The sequence below is a fragment of the Dermacentor silvarum genome, chromosome 7 (assembly GCF_013339745.2).
Source record: "Dermacentor silvarum isolate Dsil-2018 chromosome 7, BIME_Dsil_1.4, whole genome shotgun sequence".
Lineage (NCBI taxonomy): Eukaryota > Metazoa > Arthropoda > Arachnida > Ixodida > Ixodidae > Dermacentor > Dermacentor silvarum.
Window position 1 is genome coordinate 131327098 of NC_051160.1, and position 18526 is coordinate 131345623.

General features: G+C 47.3%; 6 non-coding genes across 6 annotated transcripts; all 6 read left to right on the forward strand.

The window, feature by feature from the left end:
- The first annotated feature begins 1784 nt into the window (after positions 1–1784).
- On the forward strand, positions 1785–1856 carry Trnap-agg (transfer RNA proline (anticodon AGG)). Its single transcript has one exon. It is a non-coding gene; the product is annotated as a tRNA-Pro (tRNA).
- Positions 1857–3301: 1445 nt separating this feature from the next.
- Trnap-agg (transfer RNA proline (anticodon AGG)) lies at positions 3302–3373 on the forward strand. Its single transcript has one exon. It is a non-coding gene; the product is annotated as a tRNA-Pro (tRNA).
- A 4485-nt stretch (positions 3374–7858) lies between these two features.
- Trnap-agg (transfer RNA proline (anticodon AGG)) lies at positions 7859–7930 on the forward strand. Its single transcript has one exon. It is a non-coding gene; the product is annotated as a tRNA-Pro (tRNA).
- Positions 7931–8121: 191 nt separating this feature from the next.
- On the forward strand, positions 8122–8193 carry Trnap-agg (transfer RNA proline (anticodon AGG)). Its single transcript has one exon. It is a non-coding gene; the product is annotated as a tRNA-Pro (tRNA).
- Positions 8194–13364: 5171 nt separating this feature from the next.
- On the forward strand, positions 13365–13436 carry Trnap-agg (transfer RNA proline (anticodon AGG)). Its single transcript has one exon. It is a non-coding gene; the product is annotated as a tRNA-Pro (tRNA).
- Positions 13437–18065: 4629 nt separating this feature from the next.
- Positions 18066–18137, forward strand: Trnap-agg (transfer RNA proline (anticodon AGG)). The gene has a single exon. It is a non-coding gene; the product is annotated as a tRNA-Pro (tRNA).
- The last annotated feature ends 389 nt before the right edge of the window (positions 18138–18526 follow it).

The window sequence follows — 18526 nt, forward strand, 5'->3', positions numbered from 1 at the left end:
CCGCACTAACGCCACTCTTCTTTTTAATGTTAATAATTAAGCAGTTTAGTAGGAACCTGAAGAACGTGAACGAATTTGGTCGAACGTGAAGGGACAAAGAATACAGCATCCTTTTTTTAACAAACTCTATTTTTCACTGGGATATCAAGCAAGGTAACCGATTCATGAATATTCATTATTGCATCGGCTGTTTTTGCAGGCACCTGCAAATAAAATAACAAAATGGCTTGCGCAAGAGTATTGTTACCAGCGAATTACAGGGTACACATCCAAGGAAAGAAAATAAAACTTTTATGGCGTTAGATCATGTTTCTAGCTGTTATTCAACAAACGACGTAAAAGGGGCTTAAATGTAAGATAAGACGCATCCGTGCTACCGTTCCACAAACTTCACACACACTGTGGCAAAAAGCAATGAGAAACATTGCGTCAGCCCGTGCACAGCAGGCCACGTGTACGGAACGTTTTTAACGATAGCCAAATCCACTCACCTTCCGCGTCGGTACGTGCCCGGTTCACCATCGACAAGAGGAGGACACTTGCACGCGGTGTGACTTCCATCGGAACACAGGAAGCAAAAATTCAATAAGGAAGCAAGAATTCAAAACGGAACTTCTTTTCACGTACACCTCGCGCGCGAGTTCATGCCGAACAGGTTGGGGAAAACAGCGCGAAACGCAAGGAATGCTGGGCGCTTCCGGAAGCGGATGTGCGCTAGCGCCCCCTACCATTTGCTCCGGAGGGAGCGCCTGTGTTCCATTGGCAGATTTCCTTCGGTTACCCTCCGCCGGAGTGGAGTGCTCCGGCGCAGAGTTCGTCGGCCACTCCGAATCTGCCATTGGAATTCACCATTAGATAAGTTCCTGCTCCACTAGCCTCGACGACAGGTTTCATAACAAGCGTAAGGCGGCTCTTCTTTCTTTGTTGTTGCAGCACGGCACTGAAAACGGTGATCAGTGCGTTACTTTCTCACACATAAGCAACGGTGGCTCGTTGGTCTACGCAGTGTCCAGAAAACAACTATACAAAGATTTGATATCAATGATTTTCCCACCTCCACTTTACCGTTCTACATTCTCAAGTATGCCAGGGAAAGACGTACTTAAACGAGTCCGCAAGATGCCTTTATCCCCATGTACAAAAACGTTTTTCTTTAAATTACACAGTGAAACATTACCTGTCAAAACTTGGTTGCACAAAAAAGGAATTTTTGTATCCAATGTGAACTGTCGCCTTTGTGATGTACCTGAGACTATAGAGCATTGCTTTATAAGTTGTAAAGACGCAATATTGTTTTGGGATGTGCTCCAAAGAACTCTCAAGAAAGACTTCATTTTGAATCACCACACCATCCGATAATTGATTGCACCCCACGGAGAAGACGTGCCTTTTGATATGTTTTTCTTAATTGGACTACACAGCTTATGGAAGACGCGCATGTTAGACAGAAACGCTGAACCTGTTGTTTCGGCGAAATTTCACTACGCTCAAATGATTGGTCACTTGAAGGACATGTATGACTTGACAGAGTTTCAACCGGACTGGTACCATCTCTTGTTACGTTGCTTGTCGTTGCCACCTTTTTAGGATCAAAGTTACTTGCCACTTGTTTAAGACCAAAACTACTTGTAGTTTTGTTCGTGTAGGGTGTGCTTAACGAGATTTTAGGCCATTTCTAGGCCATGAATATAAGATGTGTTGGCTGGTGCTTGCACGTTTTCCGCAGATAGTATTTCTCTCGCATATACATGATGCAATAAATATCATGTAAGAAAAAGAAAAGTGGCTCGTTGGTCTAGGGGTATGATTCTCGCTTAGGGTGCGAGAGGTCTCGGGTTCAAATCCCGGACGAGCCCGTTTCTGTTTTTCTTTTTTTTTGGCACAGATAACGGCACTGCACCGTGGTGAGCGCTCTCTTAGATAAGTTGCTGCTCCAACAGCCTCGACGTCAGGTTTCATAACAAGCGTAAGGCGGCTCTTCATTCTTTGTTGTTGCAGCAAGGCACTGAAAACGGTGATTAGTGCGTTACTTTCTCACACATAAGCAACGGTGGCTCGTTGGTCTACCCGCCCGCTAAAGTACCTTGGGGTACCACTTCAGGTCTATTGTGACAACAACGACTACTGGAAAGACGAAGCAGAAACAACCCGACAAAAAACAAACGCCTGGGGAGGGCGTGAACTCTCTATTTTTGCACGGGCGTCTGTATGCAACCTATTTTTGATATCCAAAATATGGTATGTGTGCCAAGTCCTTTGTATGTCACGCGTGAATGTGCAGAAATTTCACAGGATTTTTGCTGTGTTTGTATGCAAATCGACGTGGGAGCGAACAAGTCGCTCAAGTTTGTTCCTATCGGCCCGAAACGGTGGTTTGGGTTTGTGTCACTTGTTTATTAGGCAACTTGTGTCTCGCTTTATTTTTCTTCGCGACCAAAGAAACAAACTTTTGTAAAGTGTAATAAAATTAAGACTGTGCTCTCACGTTCCAGAATTTGTTGTGTCGTCGAATAATATGTACCAATATGTGTCAGGGTATCTGCGTGAAGTTGTACAATCTTTTAATTTTCTCAAAGTACGTTTTTCACTAGAATACTTGTCCTCTGTAAAACGAAAAAGACTTTACAAATACCTCCTTGAATGCTTGTTACCAACGCCGCGATACAGATCTTTATTCAATGTCGGACCCGGACAGGAAGTGTTAAGAAGAGTTAAAAGGATGAACGTAAAACCGGGAGCAAAAAGTTTCTTCTTTAAACTTCACTCTGGGACGCTCCCAGTAAAGCAGTGGTTAGCCGATAAAGGCCTCTACGTCCCATGGACGACGAATTGTCTATTGTGTAAGAAGCCCGAAACTGTGGAACACGTGTTTATTTACTGCTGGGACGCCGTCTTCCATTGGGACATCCTTCAGCGCACATTGAAAAAAGACCTACCCATCACGAGTTACGGCATTCGTTTTCTGTGCGTGGACAATGAAGACGGAGTCCCATACGACATGTTTATGTTAATAGGACTACACAGCATATGGCAGACGAGAATGGCGGTCCGTAATGCAGACCCTCACACACGTCCTGTAAGGGAAAACTACATCGCGAACATGGATTACATACGCGAATTGTACAAAGCGCAACCAGAGCCTCCTGACTGGTTACCTCTGTTGAATGAATTATGTAACTTGAAGAAATTTTAATGTGAATACACCGGACCAAGGCTCGGTCCACGTGTTCATTTTACCTTTCATGTTTCTGTGTTCCTATGCCCTGTAAAAAGAAAACAGGTAATAAAGAAAAAAAACAGTGGCTCGTTGGTCTAGGGGTATGATTCTCGCTTAGGGTGCGAGAGGTCCCGGGTTCAAATCCCGGACGAGCCCGTTTCTGTTTTTCTTTTTTTTTTTGGCACAGATAACGGCACTGCACCGTGGTGAGCGCTCTCATAGATAAGTTTCTGCTCCACCAGCCTCGACGACAGGTTTCATAACAAGCGTAAGGCGGCTCTTCTTTCTTTGTTGTTGCAGCACGGCACTGAAAACGGTGATCAGTGCGTTACTTTCTCACACATAAGCATTGGTGGCTCGTTGGTCTGGGATTCTACTTCCGGCCGTGATAGCAAACGGACGCTTGTGGAATGGGCTCCGCCGGAGCGGTATCAGCGGCCCAGGTGGGCCGCGGAAACAGGTTGTTTGCTGATGACACCCAGGACTATCAAGTTGTTCTGCCGTCGCTGCCAACAGGTAAAGCTGTTGCGAATACTGTTTTTCTTCACGGGGACTTGAAAGCCAGGCCTTATCGTGTAGAAGATTTTCGGGACATGTTGGTTCATCTTGGAGTGGTCCTTGAAGTAATAGCTTTGGGGGCGTTCCAGATGAACCACGTTTGCGCCGTCACGTTCAAAAGTGCCGAAGCTACTAAGAAGATGGTAGGAATCGGTGAAGTACGGGTCAAGGAGAAACGGTGCCTTGTGGTCGACCCCGAAAATCAAGAAGTGCGCATAAAGCTCTACTAGGTACTACATAATGTAGCAGACGAAGAAGTGCGTTCTGCTCTGGCACCGTACGGGAAAGTGAGTGATATTTACAAGGAGCGCTGGCGAGTGCATGGAATAGCTGACAACGGCTCGTCAACGCGCACAGTTGGTCTGAAGCTCAAGCCTGGTGTGACGCTAGAAGATTTACCCCATCAGTTGCGGGTTGCAGGAATCATGGCTCTACTCGTCGCACCGGGACGCCCTCCGCTATGCTTGAGGTGCCATGCCACGGGTCATATCAGGCGTGACTGGCGGGTACCGCGGTGTGCTAAGTGTCGGCGATATGGCCATGATGAAAGCAGCTGCGTGCGAACCTACGCAAACGTGGCGGGTGTCAAAGTGAACGAAGAAATATCGACGGAACATCTAATGGACGAGGCAGACGCGGCTGAAACTACCCCCGAGGCATACAGCTCGCGAATTCCTTCACCGCCCACGTGAAGCAAAAGGATGCAACCTTTACTGAGGAAGTGACAGCCAACACTTCGACCGAGGCTGCAGCGACATTGGTGACGGGCGCCCCAACGAGCCAAGACAATCCACCTGGCGTGAGAGTCGAGGAAGACCCTGTAACTACAGACGTCACTATGAGTAGTGCCAGAAGCCTTGCGTCAAAACGACTCCATGAAGATGGCAAAGACGGGCACGCGACAGACCAGATTGCAACGGATGAGCCGCCTGTGAACACGACACCTATTCGAAGGGCTACATTGAAATTCACACCAAAAATACCGCTCGAGCCACGGCCCGAGCGGAAACCGCCGGCCCCGCCGGCGACGTGACGTGACGTCCTTTTTTTTCCCCTTTAAACCGGACAATAGCAGCGGAGTTGACCGGAAGAGACAGTGCGTCGACGCCGCCACGGCAAAATCAAAGTTGGAATCAAAATGGCTGAAGTGACTTGGATATGCTTTATAAATGTGAGTGGGAGACGAGAAACTGATACGACGCGCTTTTGTCGATTATTATCAAGAATTTCTTGGCCACGAACCACAGATTGAGGAAGGATTTCCATGCAATTTCTTGAGGCTCATGCCAAAATTAGAAGAAGAATTTAAAACGAACCTCGAAGCTCCAATCAACGTTGCAGAAATTGAGTGGGCGATCGGTGATTTGAGTGCAGGGAAATTACCAGGCCCTGATGGTTTGGGTTCAGAATTCTACAAGGCGTTTAAAACGGAAATAGCAGTTGTCCTCCTTAACGTTATAATTGAGGCATACAGAAAAAAAGATGTTACCCCCTTCTTTCCGGCAGAGCCATGTTGTACTTTTTCCAAAAACAGACGATCCAGCTGCATTGCTGTCAGTACGAGCGTATCGACCAATAAGTCTAACGAACACGGACTACAAGATTTTCGCTAAAGTTTTAAGCAGAAGACTTCAAAGCGTTATAACCAAACTTGTTGGGCCACATCAGACTTGCGGCATAAAAGGAAGGTCCATTCTGACCAACATACACGTGGCTAGAACAGTCCTGGAGTGCTGCGATGCCTACTGCGGGAAAGTCGCGATGGTACAATTCGACTTAGAGAAGGCATTCGACAGAGTTGCGCGTAAAGTCCTTTTCAACATTATAGAATATATCAATGTCGGGATGGTCTTGATGGTAGGTATAACAATGTGTTATGCGGACATTTCTAGCAAGATTAAAGTTAATAAATCATTAACTGCCAGTTTCCAGATAAAGTCCTCTGTTAGGCAAGGATGCCCATTGTCTCCTTTACTGTTTGAGTTGTACCTGGAGCCTTTCTGTTTGAAAATCATGTCGTTCAGTGCAATAAAAGGTTTTAAGTTGAGCACAAGCGAAGTTAAGCTACTCACATATGCTGACGACATTGCTGTTTTCTGTACTGACCAAGCAAGTGTCAGGAACGCGGTGAGTGTCGCGACGCGTTTTTGTAAAATGACAGGCAGCGTTATCAATTGGGACAAATTGTTGGGCCTTTGGCATGGTGATTGGGATGACACCCCTGCAGTCTTTGAAAACATGCAGTGGACGGTTTCACCAACGAAATACCTCGGGGTGCCTTTAAATTACTACAGAGACACTAATGACTATTGGAAGAATGAAGCAGAGCCAATAAAGAAAAAATCTACCAAGTTTGGAGGGAGAGACCTATCTATATTTGCAAGGTCAACAGTGTGTAACCTCTTTCTGGTAGCCAAGATCTGGTATGTTCTTCAAGCATTGTGTGCGACGAGAGCAAGCATTCAAAGGCTGCACCGGGTGCTTGCAGTGTATATATGGGGTTCAACATGGGAGCGTACAAGTCGCACAAATTTATTCCGCTCCTTGAAAAGCGGCGGACTGGGCTTGGCGCATTTGTTTTTAAAACAGGTAGTGTCCAGATTTATCTTTGTGCGGGACCAAAGCAACGATTTCCTACGTACTGTTTTCAAATGAGATTATGTGATGTTATGCCGGCGTTTATTGTGTCATCTGATCGGGTTAAAGGGCCGAAAGTACGAGGCTTCCTGCAAGAAGTCGTCTGGTCTTACCAGTTCCTCGTGGCACGGTTCTCGTTGGAATACCTCAGCAGCGTCACTCGAAAGAAACTGTATAAAGATGTTGATGTATCTATGCCAGAACCATTGTATCGCTCCATGTTTCCAGCAGGGGCTGGCAAAGACGTACTGAAAAGGGTGAAGCGGATGCCAGTACGATTTACGGTTAAAACGTTTTATTGCGATAGCAATTTTATGGACACTCAAAAGCAGATTTCTGCCGTCGGCGTCGCCGTCGCCGTCGCCGTCGCCGTGAGGTTCCGTATAACGTCATTTGGAGAAGAAATCGTCGCCGCGCGCCGAACGCTGTATGTGCGAGTGAAAGAGCGCGAGGGGCGCGTCTTTCACGGGTAGTGAACGCGCGGCGGAGAACAAACGCGCGGTCTGCGCCGTGCTCGCTTAAGGGCTGCAGAAGTAGGCGTCTCTGTTCTCCTTCACAATCACCATGTAGGTAGAGCAAACGCGCCTTCTTCCGACGAGCGAGAGGCCGTGGAGGAGGGGGAGGGAAGGGAGGCGACGTTTAGCTGCGGCACGCAGTGCCTATTTATATCAGAGGCTCCGGCAACAGTCACCAACGCCGCACGCATTTTGAGCGAACGCGGGCAAAACGCCGATGGCGTCGACAACAGTTCTGCGTGTTGCCGATGCTGCTGCATGTCCAAGTTTGTACAGCTGATAAAGCTAATATCATTACTCCATATAGCTCTCTACAAGTTTGCTATCGCAATTGATGCTTCGCCTTTCAGGTGAAACTGCGGCAACTTTTTCTTTCACTTGCACACCGGAACTCTGCCCGTTAAACCGTGGTTAGAGCAGAAGGGTATTTTTGTGCCTTGGACGATAAATTGCTTACTGTGCAAAACGCCGGAAACTATCGACCATATTTTCCTTGATTGTGAAGATTCCACCTTCTTATGGGACATACTGCAGCGCACCTTGAAAAAAGATTTGCCGCTTACCCCATATGGCATCCGCTTCCTCCCAACCGCAAACGATAAAGGAGTGCCGTATGACATGTTTATGGCGCTATGTCTTCATAGCATATGAAAAACAAGAATGGCAGTGCAACATGCCGGCTTAAACCCCCAGCCTGCCAGAGAATATTTCAAAGAAGGCATCGCCTTTATTCGTGAGATATTTAAAGCGCAGAATGATCCACCAGAATGGATGCCGGTATTAGAGGCTCTTGGTAACCTGAAGCGGTTTTAATTACCCACGTTTGCCTAAAAAAGCAGGCAAGCGTTTTTAATTACAGAATGTAGCATGTACTAGTGATTTTTTTTTGTTCTGTATCATTCCTGGGAAAGGAAATAAAGAAGAAAAAAGTGGCTCGTTGGTCTAGGGGTATGATTCTCGCTTAGGGTGCGAGAGGTCCCGGGTTCAAATCCCGGACGAGCCCGTTTCTGTTTTTCTTTTTTTTGGCACAGATAACGGCACTGCACCGTGGTGAGCGCTCCCTTAGATAAGTTTCTGCTCCACCAGCCTCGACGACAGGTTTCATAACAAGCGTAAGGTGGCTCTTCTTTGTTGTTGCAGCACGGCACTGAAAACGGTGATCAGTGCGTTACTTTCTCACGCATAAGCAACGGTGGCTCGTTGGTCTAGGGGTATGATTCTCGCTTAGGGTGCGAGAGGTCCCGGGTTCAAATCCCGGACGAGCCCGTTTCTGTTTTTCTTTTTTTTTTTGCACAGATTACGGCACTGCACCGTGGTGAGCGCTCTCTTAGATAACTTTCTGCTCCACCAGCCTCGACGACAGGTTTCATAACAAGCGTAAGGCGGCTCTTCTTTCTTTGTTGTTGCAGCACGGCACTCAAAACGGTGATCAGTGCGTTACTTTCTCACACATAAGCAACGGTGGCTCGTTGGCCTGGATTCTACTTCCGGCCACCGCAGGGAACGGACGTGTGATGACGGGCTCCGTAGAAGCGGCTTCAGCGGCCATGCCTGGCCGCAGTAACAGGGCTACCGAAGAGGAAAGTTCATACCCGGTTGTTTTGCCAGGACTGCCTACAGGGCGTTTCGTTGTCAATACTGTTTTTTTGCACGCCGATATCAGGGCCCGCCCGTATCGGGTCGAGGACTTCCGGGACACGTTAGCTCAGCATGAGCTGCTCGCCGATGTTGTCGCCCTGGGGGCGTATCGGATGAGCCACGTCTGGGCCGTTACTCTCAAGGATTCGGAAGCAGTAACGAAGATTGTCAGCGTTGGTGAGCTGCTGGTCAAAGGAAACCGCTGCCTGGTGATTGATCCGGCGAACCAGGACGTGCGACTCAAGCTTCACTGGCTGCTGCACAACGTGCCGGACGAAGACGTACGCGCCGCCTTTCCGCCATACGGAAAAGTCACCGAAGTTTCCCGGGAGCGTTGGCGTGTGCGGAGTATGTCAGAGAAGGGCTCTACAACGAGGCTCGTCACACTGAAATTGAAATCTGGCGTGAAACTCGACGACTTGCCGCACCAGCTCAACGTTAGCGGTGAGTTGGCGCTTGTCGTCGTACCAGGCAGGCCTCCGTTATGCCTTCGCTGTCGGAATACGGGCCACATCCGTAAAGATTGTCGGGTCCCACGTTGCGGAGCCTGCCGACGGGTCGGCCACGAAGATGGCCAATGTGCCCGCACTTATGCGAGCATCGCTGGCCCCGGGACAAGTGAAGACTCGTCTGAGCTGCTAATGGACGAGGCGGACGCGGAGGAAGCGGCCCGTGAAACTGGGCAACCAGCGACTCGGGATGGGCCTACGTTGACGCCGCTGACGAAGCATAGTGCGACGACGTCCAATGCAGTAGCGGCGGCCGTAGAAGTACAACGTGAGGTTCAGCCGGAATCCGAAGGCAAGCTAGAGGATACGACGACAGTTTCAGCGAAAACTCCCGACAACGTGGAGCCTAGGAACCCTGAGACCATAGATTTCAGCCAGGAGGCTGCCGCCCTGACAGCTGGGAAGCGCTCCCACGAGGAGTTCGTCGGTAAAAAGCCAGAGCCATGTGGTGGCAGTGACGAGCCGCCGCCCAAAACCCCAGGAATTCGGCGCTCTACTTTAAAACCGCGGCCCAACTTAGCGGCCCAGACACGGCAGGTGGACAAACCGCCTCCGTAGTCTTGCAATGTGTTCCTGTGCGGGTGTGAGTGGGTGCGTTTGTGGTTCTTCCCCGGTTGTGGCAGCAAGTGTATCCACTAGACAGTGTGCACGGGTTTGGAACTGCCGGCGAAGGAATGCCTGCCGGTTTTCCCGACGCCTGCACACGGACCCGAGGAAGGGCGACGCCGTACAGTGCTCCCGGCGGGACCAAGTATGGTGTTCAATGTATTTCACAGGTCTCTTTTCCTAATTCATGGCGATGAAACTGGACGCAGCCTTACGCGTAGCGACTCTGAATGTCAGGGGCCTCTGTGCACGAAGGCGCCAATGTCAACTTAATCGTCTTCTCGCTGACAACGCGCTGGACATCGTAGCCGTCCAGGAGACGAAGATTGACAGCGAAGAATTTACTGAGCGTATGGTGTCCACCTTTCGTGGATACTTCAATGTCTGTGTTTGCCATGCTGTTGGAACATCGGGTGGGTGCGTCCGGTTTCTCGGCAATAGTTTAGGCATTATCATGGAGTCAATTTTTTCTTGCCCTAGTGGTCGCCTTCTCGTGGTAGACTTTTCCTTTTCGAAGTAATGTTGGCGCATTATATGCTTGTATTCCCCAAATGTTGACTCTGAACGCCGCGATTTTTTTAACCGGCTAGAGCCCTACATTGTTCGTGACAAACTGCTGTTGCTTGTGGGCGATTTCAACTGTGTGTGTGCCGCTGCCGATCGAGTGAAGGGTACGCCTGTGCGTGATAGGAGCGCACAATTGTTAAGCGTTCTGGTTCATGACAATAGCTTAGAGGATATTGGCAGCATATTCACCTACGGGAACAGACCGCAATACACGCACTTTCAACGAGATAGCCATGCCAGACTGGATAGGATTTACGCATCCGTTGAGCTTGTACCCCTTTGCACAGATTACAAAGTTGAACCTGTGGCTTTCAGCGATCATTGCCTGGTTATCGCAAGTTTTGGTGAGAAAGAAAGGAGTACGCGCTTCAACTGGAATCTCTGGAAATTCAACGCTAAACTTTTGGAGGACGACGTATTTGTAAAGGGCATTGCATATGAAATGCAGAAGCTGCTCGAGGATCGGCCCAGTATTTTTGCCGTTCAGTGGGAAGATTTCAAGGAGTGGCTAAAAAGTAAAGCCATTGAATATAGCTGCTCCAAACGACCCAAAGAAAATGCAAGAGGAAAAATCAGCGCGCGAGCAACTGCAGTTCTTAATGAGCATGGAGAGTACCGAGCCTGGGAAGTATACGAAAGATATAAGAGATGTGAAAAGCCAGCTTGAAAGAATAGACACTGAAAGGTATAAATCAGCAGTTATACACGCAAGAGCACAGAAACTGTGGGCTGGTGAAACACCAACGAAGCGAGCTTTAACAGATGAAAAAAGATATGCTTGCCAAAAACAAATCAGGCAGATAAGAAATGGTGATGAAATTTCAAGCGATGCTAATGTAATCCAGCAGGTATTTAAAGAGTACTTCAGCGACCTTCTTGGCCATGCGAGAGAGATGGGTGATGCTTTCCGTTGTGATTTTTGTCTCTCCTGCCAAGACTTGAGGACGATGTAAAGGAGCGTCTTGAGATGCACATAACTGAAAACGAAATTGAAACTGCAATAGAAGACCTACGGACTGGTAAAACTCCAGGACCTGATGGGCTTGGTGCCGAGTTTTACAGGACATTTAAGCCCATAGTCGCTCAGTTACTGTTACGAGTATTGACTGAGGCGTATGAGCGAAAGCAAGTACCACTGTCATTCACCACATCGCACATAGTGTTAATCCCAAAAACAGATGACCCAGAGAAGCGTTTGTTGGTGAGGTCCTATCGCCTGATCAGCCTCACCAACGTTGATTACAAAATATACATGAAAGTCCTAGCGAAGAGATTACAGGGCGTGATAACGAAATTGGTTGGACCGCATCAGACTTGCGGAATCAAGGGACGTAGCATTGCCACGAATGTACATGTCGCACGTACGGTATTGGAATGCTGTGATGCGCTGGGGAATCGGATTGCAATGATGCAACTAGATCTGGCAACAGCCTTTGATCGTGTGTCACATGATATTATTTTTTGCATACTAGAGCACGCTAACGTAGGACGTGTGATCATAGAAGGTGTCAGAATGGCGTATGCAAACTGCACTACGCGCATTATTGTAAATGGTGACCTTTCAGACAAGCTGGTAGTGCGTTCGTCAGTAAGGCAGGGATGCCCACTGTCGCCCCTTCTGTTTGCGGCATACCTAGAGCCACTCTGTTTGGCTGTAATCAATAGTGTGAACGCATCTCAGGTTTTCGTTTAGAATCGGCGCATGTAAAAATTCTCGCTTATGCGGACGACATTACAGTATTCTGTTCGAACAGAGACAGTATTACTGAAGTGATCAGCACGGTTGATAAATTTTGCAAGCAAACGGGGTGTCTGATAAACTGTGATAAGAGCTCTGGTTTTTGGCATGGTGACTGGGAAACGATGCCCGATCATTTCGCGCGACTGCGATGGTCTTGTCTGCCAACGCAGTATCTCGGTGTCCCCCTTCAGTGTTATCAAGAACCAAGTGAATGTTGGAATGAGCAAGTGTCAAGGGCGAGGGAGAAAGCAGATGCATGGCAGGGGAGGCAGTTATCTATTTTCGCGCGCCTCCGTCTGCAACCTTTTCCTTGTATCCAAAATATGGTACATTATGAACGTTTTGTGTGCAACACGGACCAGTATTCAAAAGATGCACCGCGTTTTTGCAGTTTTTAGTTGGGCGTCTAACTGGGAGAGAACCAGTCGTACCAACTTGTTTCTTTCTGTTAAGGCGGGAGGGCTTGGACTTGTGCACTTATTTCTGCATCAAGTTGTGTCGCGTTTTATATTCCTCCGTGATTAAAGGGATACTTTTCTGAGGACTGCTATCCAAGTGAGGTTACAGAGACATCTCCCAGAAATCGTTGTTTCATCGTGTGAGAGTATGCATGGGGCTATCAGTGGGTACATGCGAGAGGTTGTACTTTCTTTCTGGCTATTGCATGTGCTTTTTTCTATTGAGTACTTGTGCAATGTTTCGAAACAAAATCTGTATAAGAATCTTGTGGACACAATGTTGCCGATTCATATTTATCGTTTACCTCGTCGTGGAGGCCCAGGGCAAGATGTTCTGAAGCGAATTAAGAGAATGCCGGTTAAACCATCCGTGAAATCCTTTTCCTTTAAGTTACACTCTAACACACTTCCTGTTAAGACGTGGCTGCATGAAAAGGGGATTTTTGTCCCATGGACGATTAACTGCCTGCTATGCAAAAAGCCTGAGACAGTAGAGCATGTGTTCCTTGACTGCTGGGACCCAATTTTTTATTGGGATGTCCTCCAACGAACAGTCAAAAAAGATTTTCCCCTGCAACCATATGGCCTCAGGTTCTTGCCCATCGCAAATGAAGCGGAAGTACCATTTGACCTAATCATGCTTTTGGGCCTCCACAGTCTGTGGAAGACGCGAATGCAAGTGCGACATGCAGATCTTAACGTCCGTTCGACGCGCGAAAACTATATTGAAAGTGCTGTGGCCCTTAGGGAAGTGTATCGGGCGCAAGTTGAACCGCCCGAATGGATTTCCGTCCTCGATGACTTGGCTGTCATGAAAAGATTTTAATCCCACCTACGTCAGCCGAAGTAGGTTGATGTTTTTATCGTTTGTACTTTTGTTGTTTTGACTGTCACAATCGGCAATAAAGAAAAAAAAGTGGCTCGTTGGTCTAGGGGTATGATTCTCGCTTAGGGTGCGAGAGGTCCCGGGTTCAAATCCCGGACGAGCCCGTTTCTGTTTTTCTTTTTTTTTGGCACAGATAACGGCACTGCACCGTGGTGAGCGCTCTCTTAGATAAGTTGCTGCTCCACCAGCCTCGACGACAGGTTTCATAACAAGCGTAAGGCGGCTCTTCTTTCTTTGGTGTTGCAGCACGGCACTGAAAACGGTGATCAGTGCGTTACTTTCTCACACATAAGCAACGGTGGCTCGTTGGTCTAGGAGAGAAAGAAGAAGACGGCGTTCCGAACGGTCGCGTTTTTTTTTCATGTTCTCCGCTCCAAAGGATTTATCGGCCCCTGGCCGAGGTGCTGCTCAGGCGTCAGCCAGCAGCAATGACTACCGTATTGTGCTACCTCATCTTCCTACCGGTAAGCTGGTTGTGGACTCCGTTTTCCTGCATGCTGACTTAGCTGGTCGACCGTACAGAGCCCAAGACTTCAGAGACGCCCTTCGGAATGTTATTGACCTAAAGGAAATAAGTTCCATTGGCCAATTTCAGATGTCGCACGTGTGGATGGTGACGTGCAAGTCACCAATGGCAAAATCAAATCTAGTCACGTGCGGGGATTTATCAGTGAAAGGAAGACGCTGCATCGTCATGGACCCTGAGCCCACGGAAGTAAAAATGAAGCTTTTATGGCTACCTGAGCGTTTGGAAGACGCCTACATTCGAGATTCACTCCAGGCTTACGGGAAAGTGAAATCTATATCAGCAGAAAGCTGGAGAGTATCGGAGATGGAAGAAATGCGTACTCTAAATCGTGATGTGGTGTTGTCTCTTGCTGACGGAGTAGGTGTTGGTGACGTTCCACATCTACTACCTGTCTGTGGAGTGCAGAGCCTTGAACTGATTCCAGGCAGACCCCCGCTTTGTCTCCGCTGTAACAAGGTCGGCCACATTCGTCGCAACTGCAGAACTCCACGTTGTGAAGACTGCCGGCGCTTTGGCACAAGAAAAGTACCTCGCCGCAAGACATCGAAACACTCAGGAAAGTGCCGACGATCATGGTCCAGGAGGCCTGGTGGGAGTTCGGAGGGAGCCTCACCGTTGCCCTCAAGGGCCGACCACATAGATAATTAGGTCCGTATAGTGGTTAGTCACCATGGCGCTGACACAGCAACTTCTCTTCGCAACTTTGAATGTACGGGGCCTTAGGTCTTTGCAGAAACAGGCACAGCTTCGCCGGCTTTTATCTAGGCATCGCCTCGACTTCGTCGCCGTGCAGGAGACGAAGATTGAGAGTGATGACGAAACAGAAAGGGCCTTGCGACGTTTTTTGTCTGAATATAATGTCTGCGTTTCACACGCCCTTTGTTTATCCGCGGGCTGCTTCCTGTTTCTGAAAAAGAGATTACTTTGTTCAGCATTTAGCTACCATGTGGACGCTGAAGGCCGATACATATACTGCGATTTTGTGTTGAAGGGTGTGCCATGGCGAATAGTTAACCTCTACGCATTTAATGACGCTGCCACACGAATTCTTTTATTTGATACTGTGTCTAATCTACTGGACTGTGAACGCTGCATTGTGTTAATGGGAGATTTCAATTGTGTATGTGATTCGAGTGATCGAAGCGGGATTAACCTTCAGCGAGACAGGAGTGGTGAATTTTTGTCTAACGTGATAGAGAATGCAGGGCTCATAGATATAGGAGCGTCGGGACAAGGTTCTTGCTCTTATACACGAATTCAAGGTCACTCTTACGCCCGCCTTGATCGAATTTATGTCTCTTCATCACTCCTCTCCCGAGGACTGTCGTGTAGTACTATCCCAGTTTTGTTCTCTGATCATTGTATGGTTACCGCAAAAATTGGTGAGAAAACTGTAACCAATTTCCGACCACAGTGGGCACACTGGAAACTTAACTCTGAGCTCCTAAATGATCGGGAATTTATCAATCGTGTGCGTATGGCCCTAACAACTTGTTTTTCTACAGACTTGCCATTATTTGCTGCTTGGGAACTCTTTAAGCAAGAGGTTCGCACAGTGGCTATAGAAATTGGGTCGGTGAAATAATTTTATAGAAACAATGAAGAAAAAATGCTCCTCAAGAGCCTAAGTAGCATTTACGAGATGGAATGCGAAATGCCAGGCACTTACATAGAAGATATGGAAAATATTAAATGTGAGTTACAAAAGTATGACGCACTACGTTACCGAGGTACGCGAGTTCGATCTCGAAACAGCCGTGCTTTGCACTCTGAACAGCCAACACGTCAAGCTTTACTTGATGAGCGACGTCACGGTACTTCAAAAGTAATTTCGGAAATCTACTCCAAAGGTAGTCTTGTAACAAATACGAATGACATAATTTCACAATTTGAAAGTTACTACAATGCTTTGTTCAGTGCACCTCCCGAAGATCATGATGCAAAAGTCTTAGAGAGTTTTGTGTCTCTAGTAAAACCTTTACAGAATGAGCAGTGTGCATTCATCAGTGGTACTGTTACCATTCAAGAAATTGAGCAACCTATTGATCAGCTGCCTTTATCGAAAACCCCCGGCCCTGATGGACTTTCAAGCGAATTTTACAAAGCGTTCAAAGGGATTATCAGTTCCATATTATTGGATATATTTATTACAAGTTTAGAGGTGGACGCCCTTCCAGAATCTTTTTGCAAAAACCACACAGTTTTAATCCCAAAAAGCTCAGATAAGGAAAAACTGCGTTCTGTTGAAAGCTACAGACCAATCACGCTGTCAAACGTTGATTAAAAATCTTTGCAAAAGTTTTATCTAATAGATTACAATTTGCGATGTCGATTCTCATTGGTTCCCATCAGACGTGCGGAATTAGAGGCCGATCAATTCAGACCAACATACATATCGCCCGTACACTTCTTGAGTACTGTTACGGTTCCACTGAGCAGCTTGCAATGCTCCAAGTAGACCTTGCTAAAGCTTTCGATAGAGTCAGTCATTCCTATTTATTTTCTCTTCTGGAACACGCCAATGTTGGCTCCATTGTGCTTAAAGGAGTTAGGCTTTGCTGCACCCATTGTTCTACTCGTTTAGTTATTAATGGCCATCTGTCCAAACCCGTTGCTATCTGCTCTTCGGTAAAACAAGGATGCCCGATGTCCCCACTACTCTTCGCCCTTTACCTGGAACCACTATGCTTAAGCGTAATTCAGTCAAGTTCCATCTATGGCTTCAACATACTGGGTAATGAGGTTAAAGTGTTAGCTTACGCAGATGATCTAGCGCTTTTCTGCACAGATAAGCCCAGTGTTGAAAAGGTTGTAGCTACAATAGAGAAATTTGGCAGCGTATCAGGAGCACAAATGAACTCCTCGAAAAGCTTAGGCTTATGGTTCGGCTCCTGGTGTTATAAGCCAGAACAGTTTGCAGGCATTAAGTGGACTCATGTTCCGCCAACGTATCTTGGCGTGCCGCTAGACGCATATAAATTAAGCGCGCACTATTGGAAAGAACGGGTTTCAGCCTTGCAAAGTTACGCTCAGACATTCGTTCCATACCGACTTTCTATTTTCGGAAGGGCTGAAGCCTGCAATAGGTTTTTAGCAACTAAAATTTACTACGTATTGCAAGTTATTCACTGTGCCAGGCTCTACATCCAACGCTTTCATCGAATTTTTGCAACTTTCATATGGTCTTCCACTTTCGAGCCCATGAGGAGAGACAATGTTTTTAGACCAGTTAGTGAGGGTGGGCTCGGCTTAGTGCATCTTTACGTGCATCTTTACGTGCGGCAAATAGTGTCCCGTTTCTTCTTTTTTTGCGATCCTTCACATCCTATAATTAGGTCATTCATGCAAGTCACACTTGTTGATGCTTTACCTGATTTAGTTGTTTCATCAAATTTTTCTTCGCCTTTATGCTTGTTGGGGTTCACGCAGGAGGTTTATTTGGCGGTTCGTTTCCTGACAGTTCGGTTTTGTACTGAATACTTGTACTCCGTGTCGCGTAAAAAGTTATACAAAGATTTACTGTCCATGCTTTTTCCACCTCCATTTCACCGATCACTATACATTGAATGGCCAGGCCACGATGTACTAAAACGAGTTCGTAAAATGTATATGTCCCCATGCTGCAAAACATTCTTTTACAAACTTCATAGCGAAACTTTACCGGTAAAAACATGGCTACAGAAAAAGGGTATATTTGTGACTTCTGTTACTTTTCGTCTTTGTGATGTGCCAGAGACAATTGAACACTGTTTTATTGGTTGCAAAGATGCCATTCTATTTTGGGACATCCTCCAACGGACTCTAAAGAAAGACCTTGAAATCAACCCCCATACAGTGCGATATCTGCTGCCGACCCATGATGACAGTGTACCTTTCGACGTGTTCTTTCTCATGGGAATGCACAGTCTGTGGAAGACGCGAATGATGGACCGCAATGCCGAACCGGTTGTACCCACAACAGTAAATTTCATCCAGATGACTGTGCACCTAAAGAATGTTTATGATGGACTTGATGTTCAACCGCGGACTGGTACCCCATTTTGGTGAGGTGCTTAGCCTTACCACCCTTTTAAAGCGGAACAGTGCTTCTTCTGTTTTTCTGTGTGTGACTCATTGTACCCACCTTTCTATGACTATGCACAATTAGTGAATGTTTTATTGGATGACATGTTAATGTATTAAATACCATGAAAGAAAAAAAAGTGTCTCGTTGGTCTAGGGGTATGATTCTCGCTTAGGGTGCGAGAGGTCCCGGGTTCAAATCCCGGACGAGCCCGTTTCTGTTTTTCTTTTTTTTTGGCACAGATAACGGCACTGCACCGTGGTGAGCGCTCTCTTAGATAAGTTTCTGCTCCACCAGCCTCGACGACAGGATTCATAACAAGCGTAAGGCGGCTCTTCTTTCTTTGTTGTTGCAGCACGGCACTGAAAACGGTGATCAGTGCGTTACTTTCTCACACATAAGCATTGGTGGCTCGTTGGTCTAGGGGGGATTCTGCTTCCGGCCACCGAGCGTGACGGACGTATGATGACGGGCTCCGTAGGAGCGGCTTCAGCGGCCCAGAGCGGCCGCGGTAACAGGAATTTTGCTGCGGACAACGAGTACCAAGTTGTTTTGCCGAGTTTGCCAACAGGGCGTTTTGTTGTGAACACAGTTTTTTTACA